Genomic DNA, 19,249 nt, shown 5'->3' with positions numbered 1-19,249 from the left:
AGCAATACGCACAAAGGTTGAAAAGGAACCACTGGAAAGCTGACCAGGGGTGAGCCCCTCTGCAGAATCTTCCACCTTATCTCAGAGTCCCGTGGGCATTTGTCTGACCCTCCCAAGGCCAGAGCGGGGGTCCCATATGCTTCAGTCCCTGCTACGTCCATAGGTCCCCTCCCGCCTGCTATAGACCACCTGGAGGCCTTCGTGGCTCCCCACCTCGGCATTCTCAAGTCAGACCTGCAGAGCTGCCCGCTGTGCAGCCTGGGTGAGTCACCTCACCAATCTGGGCCTCGGCTGCCAGCCCACTTTATGGAGATATGGTGGCACTGGTTAATCAGATGATGTCTGCAAAGTGCCTGGCACACAGTGAGTGGCTAGACAATTCTTAGGAGTAAGTGACTCTAAGTGGCATTCCATCCCCCGGGTTCTGGCACAGAAAACCAGAATTCAAGCCTGCCTGGCCTCCTTGTAGGCATCGTTCTGTCCTCTCGCAAAGACAGGCCCCACACAGCAGCAGCTTCCTTGGCCTGTCCATCAAATAAAGCCCCACGCTACCCCATGCTAACCTCAGGCCAGCCAAGGGGACGCATTATGCATGAGAAAATGGTGTTCCACGAGCACATAAGGTTGCCCTGAGACTGCCAGTGAGTTCTCAGCAGAACCCCCTCCCCATCCAGACCCCAGACCATAGCCCCCAGCCTGAGCAGTATCCTGTAAGTCTCTGTGCAGCCCAAAGCCTTCAGCCAGTTCCGCTGAGGCCCTGAGCTGCTAGCTGGAGATGCATTCGTGGTCATCAGTTAATTTTAGGGTGACACTCCTACCTTAAATTACAAATAGGTCCTTCAACTTATAGCTGTGGTCAGCCCAGGACTGGCCATTGCTGGTGAGAGCAATGCAGACTGTCAGAGGACAAGGGCAGGGCTTCTCAAACTATAATTCATGTACGGAGTCACCAGGGATCTTGTGAAAATGCATTCTGATTTAGCAGGTCTCGGATGGGGCCTGAGACTCACATTTCTAACAAGCTCCAGGATGCTGCTGCTGGTCCAGGAATCACACTTTGAGTGGCAGCTGCTAGACAGCCCACGGAGTCATTAAACTCAAAGGGACTCCAGAGACCATGTTTTCCTGCTTCCCATTAAGGCCAAAAATGTTTCTTGCAGCATTTCTGATGGCAGGACAGTACCTGGCATGTACTTGGTACTAAATAGATGTTAGTTGGCTTGAAATAAAATTACTTCCAGGAACAGGAAGCTCTCCTGGTAGAGGCAGTTCTTATGCTTAGAAAGCTCCTTCTGTTGACACAGCACAGGCTCCCTGAAACTGCCACCCACTGGCCTTGGCATACCCCATGCCGCTTCACCCACCAGGCGCCGTGCACGGTGCTGAGGCCAAGCAAAATGTTTGCCATCTAAAAAATAAACAGCAAACAAACAAAAAAGATCAACTCCAAAAACAACAAACAGTAGGATCGCAATTAATAAAAGTTTGTCTGCTAAATGTAGTATGTGTCAAACAGGCAACAGCAATGTGACTCCTACACAGACATAAATTATATTTAATTGTGGATGCAGGTGCATTTTAATATGCTTCATGTCACCTGGGTTGAGGCTTCCTAAAGTGCGCATGTCTATGGCTCTCAAAAGTCACTGATGGTATGTGCCATCTTCCTCAGACTCTGTGCCCCCATCAGAAGTCAGCAATTGTGGCCTCCCCAAGTCATCGCTCCTCTAAATTAAAGCAATTCCACAGTCTCCAGGCTGGACACAGGGAGAAACACACCTCAAAAAAAGGTCAGAATATTTCCAACTTTTTTGTGTCAAAAATAACAGTGGAATCGACATCTTTTTTTGCATGAAGCCTTCTTAGTAGTTAGGGTTATTTCACTAGCATACAGACTCAATGAGGGCGAGCATCACTCAGATGCCTCTCTCACCTTCTCATCGCATTGGTGACCAAGACCCCGCAATCCTTTCCTTTTAGTATTTCTTAAATTCACTTATTCTTTTCACATTTACTGTTTAAATTCAGGGAAATTAAACAACGTACTTTTAAACAACCAAAAGGTCAAAGAATAAATCCCAAGGGAAATTAGAAAATACCTTGCGACAAGTCAAAAGGAAAACACGACATACCAAATCTACGGGATGCCGTGAAAGCCATGCTAAGGCGGCCGGTTACATCTACAGATGCTCACGTTCAAAAAGAACAAAGATTTCCAATCAGCAACCTGACTTCGTACCTCAAGGAAGTGGAAAAAGGAGAATGAACTACACCCAAGCTAGCAGAGGAAGGGAATGATCGAGATTAGAACAGGGATAACCAAAATGGAGCATAGAAAAATAGAAGAATAAAAAATCAAGAAATTGGTTTTGAACAGATCAACAAAAATGGACAAACCCTTAGCTAAGTTAACTAAGAAGGGAAAAAAAAGAGAAGATCCAAATAACTAAAATTAGAAATGAAAGAGGAAACATTACGACTGATTTTACAGACATAAAAAAGAGTAAAAGAGGCTTCCAGCCAAGATGGCATCGTAGGTAGATGCCGTGCTCACCTCCTCTTACGACCACATCAAAATTACAGCTAAGGTACAGAACAACCATCATTGGGAGTCACCTGAGGTCTGGCTGAACAGAAGTCCTATAAATAATAAAACGGCAATAACTACATATCATCCACAATTACTTTAAATGTAAATGGATTAAATGCTACAATCAAAAGACAAGGTGGCTGAATGGATAAGGAAACAAGATCCTCACATATGCTCCCTACGAGACCCGCTTCAGATCAAAAGACACACACAGACTGAAAGTAAAAGGATGACAAAAGATGTTTCATGAAAATAGAAACAAACAGAAAAGAGCTGGGGTAGCAATACTTATAGCAGACAAAACAGACTTTAAAACGAAGCCTATAAAAAGAGACAAAAAAGGATCCAGTTATCCCACTTCTGGGTATTTATCCAAAGAAATACAAAACACTACTTCGTAGGAACATGTGAATCCATATCATTGCAGTGTTATTTACAGTAGCCAAGATATGGAAGCAACTTAAGTGTCCATCAATAGATGAATAAAGAAGTACACACACACACACACACACACACACACACACACACACACTCACACACACACACACACACACACACAATGGAGTGTTACTCAGCCTTAAAAAAGAATTAAATCTTGCCATCTGCAATGACATGGATGGACCTAGAGGGTATTATGCTGAGTGGAGTAAATGAGACAGAGAAAGACAAATGTTGTATGTGGAATCTAGAGAACAGGATAAACAAACAACAGAAAAAAGCTCATAAATACAGAACATTCTGATGATTGTCAGATTGGAATGTGGAAGGAAGGGCGAAAGGGGAGGAGATTAAGAGGTACAAATTGGCAGTTACAATATAGTCACCGGAATGTAGAGTATAACATGGGGAATATAGTCAGTAGCACTGCAATAATTATGGATGGTGTCAGAGGGGTACTGGATTTATCAGGGCTATCACTTCATAAGTTAAATGTCCAATCACTGTGTTATACACCTGAAACTAATATGATATTGTATGTCAACTATAATGGAAAAAATTAAAATATGAAAATAAAAAGAGTAAAAGAATATTATGAACAATTGTGTACCAACAAATTGGATCACCTAGAAGAAATGAATAATTCCTAGAAATACACACCTACCAAGACTGGAACATGGAACAGCAGAAAATCTGGAAAATGTAATGTACGCTATGCTGACATTAGTTAATACTACTGTATTTTATATTTAAAAGTTGCTCAGAGAGTAGATTTTAAAAGTTCTCATCATAAGAAAAAAAATTGTAACTAGGTATGATGACGGATATTAATGAGACTCATTGTGACAATACTTTTTAAATATATACAAATATCAAATCATTATGTTGTATATCTGAAACTAACGTAATGTTACATGTCAATTTATACCCCAATAAAAAAAAAATCTGAACAGACCTGTAACTAGTAAGGAGATTTAATGAGTAATCGAAAACCTCCCAACAAAGGAAAGCCTAAAACCAGATGGCTTCAATGAAAATTTTATCAAATTATTTAAAAGAATTAGCACCAATTCTCCTCAAACACTTCCAAACAAGTCGGAGAGAATACTCCCAAACTCATCCTGTGAGGCCAGCATCACCCTTATACCAAAGGAAAACCACAGACCAATATTCCTGAGGAACACTGACACCAAAATCCTCAACAAACTACTAGCAGGCCAAACTCGACAGCGCATGAATAAGATTACACATCGTGACCAAGTGGGGTTTACTCCTGAAATGAAAGAATGATCCAACATACGAAAACCAATCAGTTGTAATACACACCACATTGACAGAATGAAAGACAAAAATCAGATGATCATCTCAACTGATGCAGAAAAAGTTTTTGACAAAATTCAACAGTTTTATGATAAAAAAAAAACACTCAGCAAACTCAGAATAGAAGGAAAACTACCTCAACATACAGTAGGCCCCCCTTATCCAAAGGGGATATGTTCCAAGATCCCTAGTGGATGACTGAAACCGCAGACAGTACTGAACCATACATATATATGCATATATATGTTAGATATTTCTACACTATACACACACACACAGTGTTTTTTCCTAAATACACTTTTCTACTTCCCTGTGGCATATCCAAACGACCAGTATCCCCACTCTTGCTGCCATTATTAAGTAAACTAAAGGAGACCTGAACGCCAGCACTGCAATACCTTGATAATCCATCTGATAACCCAGAGAGCTACTACAGGACGAAAGGGTGGGGAGCGTCCACACCATGAAGATGAGGACAGAGAGAAGAGTCACACATCCCAGCATCAAGCAACAGGTGCAATTTAAAACTGATGAACTGCATACTTTAAACATTTTCAATTTAATATTTTTAGACCACGGTTGACCGAGGGTAACTGAAACCTTGGGAAGTGAAACTGCGGGCTGGAGTTTGGGGTAACCATAATAAAGGCCACCTATAATGAGCCCACAGCTAACATACTCAATGGAGAAAGACTGAAAACTTTTCCTCTCAGATCAGGAACAAGACAAGGATGCCTGCTCTCACCACTTCCATTCAACATAATACTGGAAGTTCTCGCCAGAGCAATTAGCCTATGTTGTTATTTAAGTCAAGGGACTTCGAACAGTCATAAATGATCACGTGATTTTCATCAAAGTGCCAAGGCTGTTCACTGGGAAACGGGAAATCATCATCAAATGGTGCTGGAGAAAGTGGATGTCCACATGCAAAAGAATAAAATTGGACCTTTATACAAAATACGAAAAGTGATTCAAAATGAATTAAAAGACCTCAACATAAGACCTCGAACTATAAAACGCCTTGAAGGAAACATGGGGGGAAAACTTCACAACATTTGATTTTGCAGTGATTTCTTGGATATGACACCAGCAGCACAGACAGCAAAAGCAATCCCAGACAAATGAGCTATCACCTCACATCCACTAAAAAAACAGAAAATGGAAAAAAAAAAAAAAAAGCAGAAAATAACAAGTATCGATGAGGATGTGGAGAAACTGAAACCCTTGTGCACTGTTGGTGGAATTGTAAATAGTGCAATTGCTATGGAAAACAGTATGGCTGTTCCTCAAAAAATTAACCTAGAATTCCCAGAGGATCCAGCAATCCCACTTTTGGGTAAATACACAAAAGAATTGAAAACAAGGACTCAAAGAGATATTCGCACACTCATGTGAATGGCAGCATTATTCACAATGGCCAAAAGATGAAGGCAACCCAAATGCGTCATCGATGGATGACTGAGTAAACAAAATATGGTATGTTATATACAGTGAAATATTATTCAGCCTCAAAAAGGAAGGAAATCCTGTCACACGCTGAACATGGATGAACCTTGAGCACATTATGATGCTAAATGATATAAGCCAGTCACAAAAAAGACTAATATTGTAGATTCCACTTAAATGAGATATAGAGAGTAGTCAAATTTGTAGAGATCGAAGGTAGAAGGGTGGTTGCCAGGGGCTGGGACAAGAGTAAATTCATAGTTTGGTTTTTTTTTTTATGTACAATTTCAGTCTTGCAAGATGAAAAAGTTCTGGAGATCTGCTCCACAATGTGAATGTATTTAACACTACTGAACTGTACACTTAAAAATGGTAAAGATGGTAAATTTTATGTTTTTTTTCCAACCATGCAAAAAACAAATAAATAAATAAAGGAAAGAAATAAAACATCTTCTCACCTTCTTAGGTGATTCTGAAGTGACCCAGATTTGTAAACCACTGGTCCGAAGTGATCCTGGATGGCTTCCAGGAGGAAGAGTAGCTTTGAGCTGGGCTGTGAAGGGTAGAAATATTTTTGTTGGGTGGAGGGGGAAAATTACAAAGGAAGGTATTAATTCAGTAGCATCATCATTATCATCATCACAAAGATTTATTATATGTGCCTACCATGTGCCGGGCGTGTATTTCACACATGTTCTAAATTTACTCGCCACAACAGGAAGGGAGGAGGCACATCTGCCTTGACACCAGGCAGAGACATCCACATGACGCTACGGAACAGGTTCTCGAGCAGAAGCATGAAATGATGCCAGAGGTGTTTTCAGCAGGTGAACCTGGAAGCAGTGCGTGGGAAAGCTCCGGCTGAGCTTCCAAGCTCTACACCAGGGTGGAAGCCCGATCAGTGCAAAATGGGTGACAAATGAATGTGCAAGTTGAAGGTCAAAAGGAAATCAACCCCTGAAGCAGGTGCCCATTCCCCATCTCCCCTTGACCCTGACATTCCCAGGCCTCTCCTCTGAATGACTCATATCCCCTGGGGCAGCAGGACTCCTGGTACCTGCCCTGCTCTGGCTGAACAGGACCAGATGGGGCAGGACCACATTCTCCTGTGGTTTGGTGGCTGGCACTGTGGGCATTGAGTGGCATGGGGGTACTGATGGTCTTGTGAGCACCCTCTGCTGGAGGCTCCTGGCCTGGCAAGTGTCTGCAGGCTCTGGGCACTGGGCCCAGTTAGCTTTCATTTTTTATTAGAATGATGGGATGTCTTTTAGAGCCTGGGTGATATTAATTACAGCCTGTTGTATAACAACCTGGTTTCATAGAGGACAGAGCTCTCTGTCCCAGAGGCTTCTGGCCCTCAGGACCCCCGTACTCCCCCAAAAGGATCAATTTCTCAATGATTCTGGACTCCCTCTTCTTGCTGCTCAGTGTGAGCCCTCAGCCCCCCAGGCCCCCCTCAGGATGGCCACTCAGGCTGAACCTTAGAGCTCCTGGTGGGTTTTGCTGGAAGCCGCTTCCTAAGAATGGAGAATTCTAGAGATATGTTCTAAAAGCTGGATACAGATGACCATGACAAGACAGTGGATTCCTGCTCCAACAAAGAAAGGTGGTAAAGTCTGCTGTTAGGGGATTCTTCCAAGAAGGGCCTCAGCCTCACACCAGAAGCACCATAACGGAGTCACGCATTGAGCCATGGGGTTTTCAAACCTCTTTTAGCAGCAAGCCCTTGGGACCCTCCTACTGGGCCTTCCTGGCAGTGAGGCAGCTCTGCAGAGTCCAGGATTCCCACGTAGGGAGAGGGAGGGGAAGGGGAATTTTTAATTGCAAAGTTCCCAAGCTAGACAAAATTTTTTTATTTAATCCACAATAGAGTGGAAATGCTTGGATGGGTGCCACGAAAAATAAAGCAAAACTTACGGCCATGAATGATAAATAAGAAAGATTTCGGATCTGAAATTGCATCTGTATTTGTTATGAGTGCTGATGCTTGAGAAAAAGCAAATTTGATTACTGAGAATGAGGTGGCAGATGGAGGCACCAGCGGAGATCTGAAGGGGGCATCTGAGTATCTCCGAGGGCTCAGGAGGTTGATGGCGGGACTCTGTTATGTGAATTTCCCTCTATGTGTTATGGTTTCCCTTTTTCTTGACATGGGTATATCAAAGAGAATACTCCCTCTTATGTGTTCTTTTTACACATGTACAAGAAGACATGAGTCTTTGCAACTCCACTGTGACTCAGGTCATTTTGGACCCACAAGGGAAGTAGAAGAGCGCAGGAGATGGTTCCACAGCACCTGGGCAAGAGGTGGCAAGGGAGGCGCAGGAGCGGGGCTGGGATGGAGAAAACCCGCCATAAGTGACTGTGAGAGGTGGGGCCTGCAGAGCAATCCCTGCTGGAGGAAGTAGACGAGAGAGCCGCCAGGCCTTCTGGATTTATCACAGCAATGAGGCGCATTCAGACACCTTTCAGACCATCTAGAAGCGTGTGGACAGCAACCAAGCTATGCCGAGGCGGAGGCGCCCCCTCGCGGCTTGAGAAGGCAATGCAATGCTCTGATAGGCACGTGGGCGGCTTCCCTCTCCCTGAACCAAGCCAACAGGCCTCCCTCTCCTTTCTCCTGTGCCTCCCCTGCCACAGGCAACTGGACCACAGAGTATCTTTGCCTAAAACACAAATCTGGTCTCATCACTTTGTATCCCCTCAGATCCTTTCAGGGTTGCCTAGTGCCTACGGCCGCATTTCTCCAAGTATATTCCTTAGAACCCTTATTCTTTGTCAAAAAAGTTTAAGAAAGCTTCTATACCATACACATTCTTAGAGAATCTCAACATAAAATGACAAATTAAGGGCTCCAAGCCCTATCAAAGACTTGGTTCACTTTTTTACTGCATTAATTCTTAACTCTATTTGACACAGAAACCCTTCTTATGCATTGTCAGTCAACGAGCACACTTTGGGACTCGCTGGCCTACAAGATAAAGCCTAGATACCTTAATGCAGCACCCGAGAGCCTTCCATCCTGTCCACAGCCCCTTCACAACCCCAGCGCCCAGAGTTCTTCCACAGACGCACTCGGTTCCCACCATACTGAGCACATGCAAATGCTCTACATTTTCCTTTCTCTTCTTCTGTTCATATTATTCCTCCTTCTTTCTCCTCGGAGAGTGATACCTGCTTCTACTCACTGGCAAAACTGTCACTGATCCTGAAACAGGGCTGAGCCATCTGCAGTCACACAGCAGCCCCGCTGTGCAGGGCACACGGTGTAAAGTTGTGTGGGCCCATGGGCAAACAAGGACTGGGGATCTAGACAGCGCAAGAGAAGGTCCCTATCCCCAAGGGTTTCAACTCTACTCCAAGTGCTTTAAAATCCCTGTCCTCAGCTCTGCTCACTTCTACCCATCACTTCCTCCCAGATCAAAGAAGCCCTAAAGGCAACATTTCCTGGTGCTTTGACGCTGTCCCCAGTAAAGGATGCTGTCTGGGGACCCTGTCTGCGGACCAGGCCATCCTACCAGCTCTCGGCAGAACCCTTCCTCCCCACACTGCGCCCTGTTGCAGGAAAGGAACCTGAGGTGGGGGCAAGACAAGACCACCGACCACACAGTAAGGGGTGCTCACAAAATCTCCGGTTAAGGAGGATTGGGTCGGGGACCCCCTTCTGACATTGCCCCCTCACCTCCTTTCTGTTGTAGGTGCCCCCAAGTTACCCATTTCTGAAAGACTGAGCTGGTCTTGGGGGCCAAAAAGGAAGTCAGATCCTAATCCTCAGCACTACCTGTCACTTGGGTTTATTTAAATGAATGAGTGTGAACATTTTCTTGTAGTTGTTTTCTGGTATTTTCTCTTCAGTGACCAGACTCATGGTACCTGCTGACCATTCGTCTATTGGGATTTCACAGTTTAGAAAATCATTTGTACAAGCTCTTTGCGTACAGTCTGAAAAACAGCTGTAAAAATATTTAAAGCAGTCTTTTGGGTTTTGTCACTTTTTCTTTTAAAATTACACAAGTGATACATGAGTATATTCTTGTTGTAAGAAATTAAAATTCATACACTTCAAATAAAGTAAATGTCCCCTTTGCTCACTCTAAATGCTATCAATTTGTATATGTCCCTCCTGGTCACTTTCTAGGCATTTACACACGTGTTATATTCACAAAACAAAAATATATAGCCTTGTTTTGTATACATTTTTCTTCTTTATGCAAACATTATGCTAACTACAACTTGCTTTCTTCACTTAACAATATATCTTGGAGATAACTTTTATTTTCGTAGCATGGTAAAGTTTGACTTATTTACATAACAAAAAACTTCCTTTTCCTTTCATTTCTTCCCCTGGTTCTAAGCTTTAAAACTTATTTCTTCTTCAGGTGTTTAAAAGTGTCTATTTTCCTTTCCTTACAACTCTTTTTCAGGTTTGATCTTTATTGCTGTTGTTACTTTCAGACAGAATTTATTTGTTGTATTTATTATACGCAGTGAGAGTACAAAATTTTTCTTCCTAATGCCAGCCAGTTAGCCCAAAGTAACTTTTAAAATAATCTTTGATCCTTTATTGTTATATTAGTATGTGTATCATCTCATTTTGTGGTATTTTAATCTATTAAAACTGTACTTTTTTGTATTAATACCACAACTTAAAGTATTATAATTTTCCAATATGTTTTATATCTAGGTCTATTCTCTCCATCTTTACTCTAATTTTAGACTTTGAAATTCTCTTTATTTTTCTACATGAATTTTATAATCTTTTTGCAGAAGTCTGAAAAAGAATCATATTCGGATTTGCACTTAGTCTGTCAATTAATTCGACCTTTCCATCTTTACATTATTTTGCCTTTGCATCAGGCATAGGATATGTCTTTCTATGTTCAGGTCTTCTCTTGTATTCTTTAACAACAAAAAAATTATAGTTTTCTTCACATAGAAAATGCTATATTCTGGACTAATTACATAATATGGGGTTACCTATGCCTCAAAACTTTAGAAGACATTCCCCCGCTGAAGTAAAACCTCCAGACTCAGAATTTTGGGGGACAACATTCTTGATATATCTTTCTTAAATTCTTCCTCAACCATGTATTCATTAAACTAGTATTTATTTCAGATGCCTGCTATGTGTCCAGCCCTGTTCTGTGTAGTAGGGATATAGTAGTGAAAAAAAAATAGTTTTCTTATCATTCTCTCGAAATAAAACATTTTAAACATAAATGAAACAAAAAAAGAAAAAAAGAAAAAGAAAAAGAAAACGTTTAAAATAACGCGATGACCTCAAAAAGTTTAATTAAAAACAAAAAAGCAAATTCCCTCTTCTCAGGAAACTCACATCCTAGTGAGGAGAGAAGGGGAAACAAGCGAGCAATCGGGCATATGTCCTATCAGATATATCGATATCAAAGGAGAAAAGTGAAACAAAGTGGGGGGCAAGGGGTGCAGCTTTAAAATCTGGTCAGAGTTAGATTTGGAGCAGAAACCCAAGGAGGTGGTTTACATTTTCTACTTCTGATTCTCTTAGAGGAAGCATCTCTATTTTTTTCCCTCAGAAAACGATTTCACTCAAATTTTCAAATTTGTCAGCCATTTCACATATCCTTTTATGTTTTTAATCTAGTTCTCTGGTCTTTTCTACCACTTCACCTTAAGCTGTGTTTGCTTCTGGTTTCTTTCCCTTCATTACATTTGTCCATTGTTATTATTTAGACTTTAACAAAAATGACCAGCTCAAGGACTGGTATTTGGTATTCCTACGACTGTTTTCCTAGTTTCTAATTTATTCTTTTCTTTTTTCCTGATTCCTTCCTTCTTCATCTTGATTTGGGGTATTGTTGTTTTTCTTAATATTTCTAAATGATTTCATGAATATTTTGTTTATTTAACCGTTTCTGGATTTAATAATAAAATCATTTTAAAAGCTACAGAAAATTTTGAGTAAAGCTTTGCATGTGTGCTGTCGGTTTTCATTGGTGTGGTTCTTCTTTGACTTATTTTCTAAATTAACACTTGATTCTTGATTTCCTCCTTTATCCAGAAGTTATTTTGGAAAATTTTCAGTAGTCAATTTCTAACCATTTCTAGTTTTAGCATATTGTGAACGAAGAATGTGGTCCATATCACGTGTATTTCAAATTTATTGGGATTTTCTTTATGGCGGAAAATATGTTTTTAAATTATTTTGAGGATACTGGAACTTACAGCCCAAGCTAACAGTCAGTATGTCCCCAGGAACTGGGAAAAAGAACAAAATGTGAACAGGAAGTGAGCTTCAAAGAGGAAGTGATTTTGATACAGAGGGCCAAAGAACTGGCTTTTTTTCAGTACTGACCAGAGGCCAGGCACTGTGCTAGGCACTTGGCATGCGTTGTCTCACAGCGGTCAGGTAGGGTTCTTCAGAGCAGGAAACCAAGGCTCAGGAGGTTAAGTAACTTCCTAAACTCTGTTCCCCTGCGCAAAGCCCTGTCCCCCTTGCTTAGCTGAGCAGGTTCTCACTTTTCTTTCAAGACTCATTTTAAACATCACCTCTTCTAAGAAGCCTTCCTAAAGATAAGAGCTAGGTTCTGTTCTTGTACAAGTCATCATTAGTCTTACATCTGTCATCCTTGTGGCCTGGAGGACTCCTGAGGGTGACCGGTACATTACGGTTCTCAATAAATGTTTGAATAGAGAGAAAGGGAGGAGACCCCCCCAAAAAAATCCATGTCTGAAGATTCAACACAACAAAGCCATCATCATCCGCCAAGCAGGTGGTGCCTGGGGGTTACAGGTAATCATGCTAATATCGACAGCTCGCTCCATTTGCAGAGTGCTTTACAGTCTACACAGCATTATCCTACCTACATGCATTATCTCATGTGATTGACTCAACAAATATAAGTGCTCTGAGCCCATTTTCCAGGCACTGAAGCACATCTGGCAAGTCGCAACAGCCAAGAGTTCCTCAGACTCCAGTCATTGCCACATTCAAACTTGAACCCAGGTCCCTTCTGAGATTAAAGTAGATACACACACACACCTACCTTGCTTCCTTGATAGAGAAGACTATAAGTTTCCCTCCTGTCTTGCTCATCATCATGGCTTCATAATGATGTCTTTTTCTTTTTTTTTTTCCAGACAACATGTTTTATTAATGCCTTAAAGGAAATTCATGAGAGTGATCCCTGTTTCATTCATCCATTCTCATGGACAATAAACATTTACTGAGCCCCCAGGTACTCAGCTGGCCCTGGACACTGCCACTCAGGTGCAGGATGGGGAGGACGACTTGGAGGGACCTTCAGGACAGCTCTGCCCACAATCCGCCCACTGCTTCCAGGCCTGCCTCCTCCTCCCCTCCCCTCCCAGCTCCCACCCCACACCCTCTTTATCTCCCTTCACAAAAAGCCCCATTCTCTTTTTGCACAATACACTTTCTCAACAGATAGTCTATTCAACCCAGAGCCCAAATCATCAGCAACCAAAATGCTGGTTCCTCTTTCTTCCTAGGTCATCAAACCCTTCCAAGGGCAGAGAAATAACGGCACTCTGCAACGTGACTTTGTTTGCTTGGATGTTTCTCCTGAGGACTGTAAGCTCCTTGAAGGCCTGACCTGGGTTTTTGACTGGGGATTGAATGAGTAGCCTAGCTCTTGTTCTCTAAAGTTATTGTTTAAAAATAATTCAATTATTATAGAAATTTCGCAAATACGCTAAGAGAAAAAGAAAAAAAGAAAATCCACCCATAATTCTAAAAAAGAGAAGTAACTTTTAACTTGTTTCTATTTCCTTCTAAGTATTTTATATGTATTTTTGGAGATAAATATATATGCATATACAAAATTGCACAAAAATATAATTCTGATGCAAATGCGATTTTGTATCTCACTCAGTGTATTGCAAACATTTAAGTCATTAAATATCCTTCAAAACCATGTGTCAATAGCTGTATAGTATTATATCAGATGTGAACACCATAACTTCTTTAAACATTTCCTCACTGTTGAATACTTAGTTTATTTCCTTCCTTCCTTCCTTCCTTCTCCTTTCTTTGTTTGTAATTTTTGCCTACATAAATAACGCTTGATAAATATCCTTAACACACATCTTTGTCTGCATGGCTGATTCTTTCTGTCAAATAGATTTCTAACACTAAAGTTAGTGAATCAAAGAGTATAAGCTTTTAAGCTTTTCTTGATCTCTAATATCAAATTATTTCCCAGGCTCTGTACCAATGTGCTCTCCCATAGCAGTAGGTGTCATCTTTACGGCTTTTATGTATTTATTTGTTTTAAACTGGTGAAATTGGCAGTTTCCTTTCCATGGTCGATGGCCTATGTTTCTTTGGGTGTATTTTTATTCTTATATTCATGTAAATAAGGCCAGTTAACTTATTGGAAAAAAGCCATGCAAATATGCACCCTTGGTCACAGGCAAGACCAGAGAGGTGGATTATTTGAAGGACCCTGTCATTACTCCTGGAAAAATAATTCACACATGGCAGATGTTCACCCCATCTATCCAAACAGACTTTTGTTTTCTTTGAGTTTCTCCCCTCCAAACCCTTGATTATTCCTAAATTGTTACTATACTTCTGAAAGTTCTGATTAGCTGCCCAACTCATCTTCTGTGAAAATCCAGTCATTAAAATAGCTCTCAAGTACTCTCTACCAGCTTCGGGTCGCCTGCCATCGCCAATGAGCATCCTTTCAGGAGCCCTGGGTCCACCTGTTTTCTGCAGCCCCTCTTAGTTCAATCCCAGGGTTCTACACCTTCCATTGGCCAATTCCAGTTGGGAGGTTTGATATTAAAAATGGAATATTAAATATGGCAAAGCCACTGATATTTTTTAAAATGTTCTTTTGGTTCTGTCAATGAATGAAACACATCTTAGTAATCACCTGCTCATCTCCCAGCAGTTACTCTGGTGAACACATCAACTGGAATACTGAAGAGCTGTGTTTCACCCCTTTTCTCAGCTTACAAGACCCCCTCAAATCTCCAGAGATAGATATAAACATTCTGGAAAGTCTGTGGTATAAACGCACCCTCCCTCAGGGAAATCAAGAGAAATTAGTAAACCTTATAACAAAGCTTCCTTCCTATTTTAGCTCTAGGGTGAGGGCACCTGTGGGCTTCTGTAATGCCCAGGGGAGGCCTCTGGTAACTGCTTCTGCATCAGAACAGCTGATTTCTTTCTCTTTAGTCTGAATCCCGAGTCTTCCTTCTCGGGTTTGGGCAGGTCAGGGGATCTGGCTAAATCATAATCTATCTGATGTGAGTTAAGGCCTAAGGTTCACACAGGCTTCACGATTTACGAAATATACTATCATTCATTACATGTCATATATTACCTGGTTTCATTCCCCCCAACAACCCCAGGAGGTGGACATTAGTGAAGTTAAAAAGGTGTCAGAGCAGGAAGTGGGTCACTCGCCCAGACAGGTTCTTGCAGGGAGGTGATCTGTAAGAGAAAGATAATGGGGAGTGGAGGGGGCAGTCGCTCTAAAGAAAAGGAGAAAACAGATGCTGAAAGGGACTCCCAGCTGGAAACTGCCTGCAAATTCTGGCTCGGTCAAGCCATAGCTGTGACCTTGGGAAATTTTTTACCTTTTCTGTGTTCCAGTCTCCTCATCTGTAAAATGATGATCAGAATATGACATCTACCTGGCAAAGGTGAATATTTACCACAGCGGGTCCATAAAAGTGAAAAATGGAAACGTCTTACAAGTCCAATAATTTGTTTAAACAAATTAAGATATTTGCATGCCATGGAATATAATTTCTTAAAAACAATAACATGGATGTTTATAGAGAGGGAAAATTTTTGTGACATATTACAATTTGGTAGATATAGTGTAATGCCATTTTTGCTAATTTTGTAAGAATAACATATTTACAAGTACAGTCGTTCATCTGTTTAACAATATTTACTTTGTATAGTTTTATTATTATGTGCATTTACATGCAGATATGTGGATATAAAATGTCCACGGATACACATGAAAATATAATATCTCTACAGGGGGTTCCTTTTTCAGTTTTGCTTAGCTGATTTTCAAACTCTTTCACAATGAACTTGTGTCATAAATAAATAATAGAAGTGTTAAATGTTTACAATGCAGAATTGGAAGGCTGATGTCTGCTTGGATGCAGGGGGCATTTTTGCTGGTGCCAAGTTCATCTGCGAGTTGCCTGGAGAATGAGGAATCCAAGCAAAGGACTAAGAGGTTTTGAGAGATTTAATTCGGGGCTCTGGAGGAGTCAATAATCCCCTTCTCGCCGTTCCTCCCCCTGAGTGCGAACTTCTGTGCCTACTTTTCTACACTGAGCAAACACAGCCATGTACCTTCTCCAAGGGGCCCTCTGGATTTTTCGAGGCCCACTCTCCTCCGATTCCTCTTCCTTTTTCAGGAGGCTACAACTCCACTGATGAGGCCAGGCCTGGGCAGCCAGTCTTTACATTCCACTCATGTTCCTGAGATGACACCCTGGCCACCTTGATCAGATGTAGGCGTTCCCAATCCAAGCCACCTGTTGGGACACAGGACATCTTTCAATGAATGCTTCCTCCACAGACAGTTCATCTCATTTCCGGCATGGTGAGTCATTCTGGTTTCAACCCAAAAAGAACATAATCTCATTTCCAGGTTGTAAAGGCACCTCCCTGACACTCCCTGATTTATAAAAATAACGAATAAAAGCTACCATGTATTGGCGCTGACGTACCAGACACCGCTATGCATGGGCTCGCTCATCTAAGCCTCACAATAACTCTTTATGTCAGGTGTTGTCACCCCCATTTTACAGATGAGAAAACTTAGAGAGGTCATCTTGCCCACAGATAGTCAGCAAGTAAGCCTGGGCCCTTAAACATAAGACACTGTTTCTGCAGCCCAAGCTCTTCTTACCTATTTTATAAGTGAGGAAACTGAGTCTAAGTTACTCACTGAGCCTGTTAGTCACCCAAGTAGGAGAGGCTAAAATTTGAACATCTCCTTGATATCCGGCCCCCTCCTCTACGTATGCCCTGTCATACTCCCCACTCTCTCCTCCCACCTGTGCCCTGACACTGTCCTCTCTCCCCACTCTCCCCCACTTGTACTCCACACTGCAGCAAATACTTGCGGCAGTTCCAAGAATCTGTAAGAATGTGCTCTCTTGCCCTGGGGGCTTTGGACGGGCTGTGCCTTCCCATGCATTTGCCTAGCACTCGCCTACTCATCTAGATGCAACCTCCTCCAGGAAGCCATCCCTGACCACCCTAGTCCCCACCCTAGTCCAAGTACCCTCTTAGGTGCTTCCTTGGTTCATCTTTCATGCATCACGTAGCACTGTGGTTCCCTGCCTTCTTGCTTCTTCCCCCTTCAGTCTGCAAAGGCTACATTGAGGACTGGGTGTGCTGGTGGGCCTTAGCACCCAGCACAGGTGCAGGCACAGAGTAGGTCAACAAGCATTTGTTAAATGAGTGCTTGACTATAATGAAAGCTGTGTTTTGCTTTGTTTGAAGGATACAGTTTAGGTGCACTAAGCTGGAGGACATAAAATGACAGAAATGGGGCTTCCTGAATGTCCTATTAAGAGGACGTAGTGGGCAAATGCTCTGGGGTCATCCACTGCTCAGAGTGCTGATATTAAAACCGTGGTGTCTTTCTTGCTTAAGCAAAGTCTCAGGCTACTGTCTCCTCACTCCCAGTCAGAAACAAATCATGTTGTGAGTGACTGGAGTCATAGCTCACAACGCCAGGAGCTGGTTTAGGGTGGGGTGAGGGGCAGTGGCCTTGGGGCTCCAGTGTCTAAAGGCCCAGGCCTCCCAGCTGGGGGGAGGGAGGAAGCGCGGCAGGTCCAAGGAGGCTGCAGTCACTGGGGGAGAGACAATGGGGCTCAGCATCTGTTCCTCGCTGGGAGAAGGGACCCTCCAGTGAAAAGCCAGGGAGAGCAGGGAAGTGTGGGAGGAATTGATGAGAAGGGGTGGAGCCAAGGAGATGCAGCCGGGAGGTAGGAAGAGAAGGGGAAGGAAGAGAGGCGGGAGGCCAGGGGATCCAGGCTTTCCTTCCTCTCAATGACCAGGTCCTGAGCTGCGGCCTCCTCAGGCATTGTTTCCTGCGGAAACTCTGGCGGCCCACGAAGAGCTCACGTTTCTCCCCAGCCCCTGGCAGCAGCCCCAGTGCAAGTGTCAGGCATCCAGCAGGTGCTCAATACTTACTTGGAAAAAAAAGAGAAATGTGGCCAACTTTGCTGTGGTAACTTTTCCCCTGTGTTCTCCCCACTTCTCCGGAGAAGCTGAGGGCAGAGCAGGTCTTGGGAGCACGCCCGGGAGCCCCATGAATAATTGACCCTTCGCGGCGGCTCTGTCCGGCTCCGTCCGAGGACTCCGGCCCGGCCCAGCGTCGGAGTCGAGAAGCGGCTCAGAGTGGCGGGCGTCCCGGAGCTCGGAGGACCCGGCCTGCCCGGGAACTGGGGCGAGGCCGGGCTGTGCCAAGCCCCCTGCAGGGAGGCGCAAGGGCCTGACCCCCGCGCGGCGAGCGGCCACGCCTCGGCGCCCCCAGCAGTGCATCTGGGGCCGAGGCCCAGGCCCCGGGATTGGAGGGCCCGCGAGGGGCCGACCCCCTGCTCCTCCAGCCGCGTCCACGGCGGCCCGGCGCGCGCTCGCAGCCCGCGCTGCTCCCTCGAGCCTGGCTGTCTAGGGCTCTGCGAACAGCTGTTAAAGGCTCTTTCACAGTTCGGTGCGGTGCGGGGACGTCTGCTCCTAGCCCATCTGCCTACTTTCAAAATACGGGAGTCAAGAACACACCTAGCCTTCCACCTCAGGCCCGGGAGGGGCGGCTGGGCGGCACCCGGCAGCCGCGCCCCCCACCCCACTAACTCCCCTTCCCGAGGCCGCCCCGGGCTTCCCACGGGGCCGGGGGGCGCGCAGTCCCCGGGCCCCCTTTGTGCCGGGCCGGGCCCCCATTTCCATGCGAGGCACTGCCGCTCCCCCTCTCCCCCGCTTCAGTTCATCTTTGTTCCCCTTTTCTGAGGAGGAAAGAGAGAGAGAGAAAAGGAGGAAAAAAAAGGCGTGACTTGATTTTCAAACGAAACTCCCACAGCAAACAAAACCCTTTTAGAGAAATAAGAAAGGAGGAAGAAGGAAGAAAAGAGGGAGGGAAAAAAAAAAAAAAGAGCGAAAAGCCTCCAGGCTTTCCATTTGAGTGGGAGAGTTGAACTGGAAGGCAGAGAAAGAGGGGAAGAAAAAAATCCTCTCTGCGGTGGAAAGAGAAGAGAAAACTTGGGCTGACAGGAGGGGGGTGCGGGGGGGGTGGAAGGAAGTGAGAAAACAAAAGAGAGATAAAAGGGCTGCTTTTCTGTCTCTCTTCCTCTGCGAGCTGGCTTAGGAGGAGCTGTTTTGCATCCCTTCACGTCAGCCCTGCCTCATTCCCTTCTTCCAGGGAGGGAGAGAGCGCGAGCGAGAGAGAGAGGAGAGAGAGAGAGAGAGAG

At 43.8% G+C, this 19,249-nt stretch overlaps 1 long non-coding RNA gene across 2 annotated transcripts; it reads right to left on the bottom strand.

Moving 5' to 3' along the window:
* Positions 1-1,284: 1,284 nt before the first annotated feature.
* Positions 1,285-19,243, bottom strand: LOC105305180. Of its 2 annotated transcripts, XR_002777101.1 has the most exons (6): positions 16,122-19,243; positions 15,127-15,236; positions 13,293-13,432; positions 12,817-12,930; positions 6,253-6,347; positions 1,285-1,408 (listed from the first exon to the last, which is right to left on the bottom strand). It is a non-coding gene; the product is annotated as an uncharacterized LOC105305180 (long non-coding RNA). The 2 variants fall into 2 exon arrangements; XR_002777102.1 differs by lacking the exon at positions 6,253-6,347.
* Between the last annotated feature and the right edge of the window lie 6 nt (positions 19,244-19,249).

The sequence above is a fragment of the Pteropus vampyrus genome, unplaced genomic scaffold (assembly GCF_000151845.1).
Source record: "Pteropus vampyrus isolate Shadow unplaced genomic scaffold, Pvam_2.0 Scaffold368, whole genome shotgun sequence".
Taxonomy (NCBI): Eukaryota; Metazoa; Chordata; class Mammalia; order Chiroptera; family Pteropodidae; genus Pteropus; species Pteropus vampyrus.
Note: the sequence above shows the minus strand (reverse complement) of the source record. Positions and strands in the feature narration are given on the sequence as shown.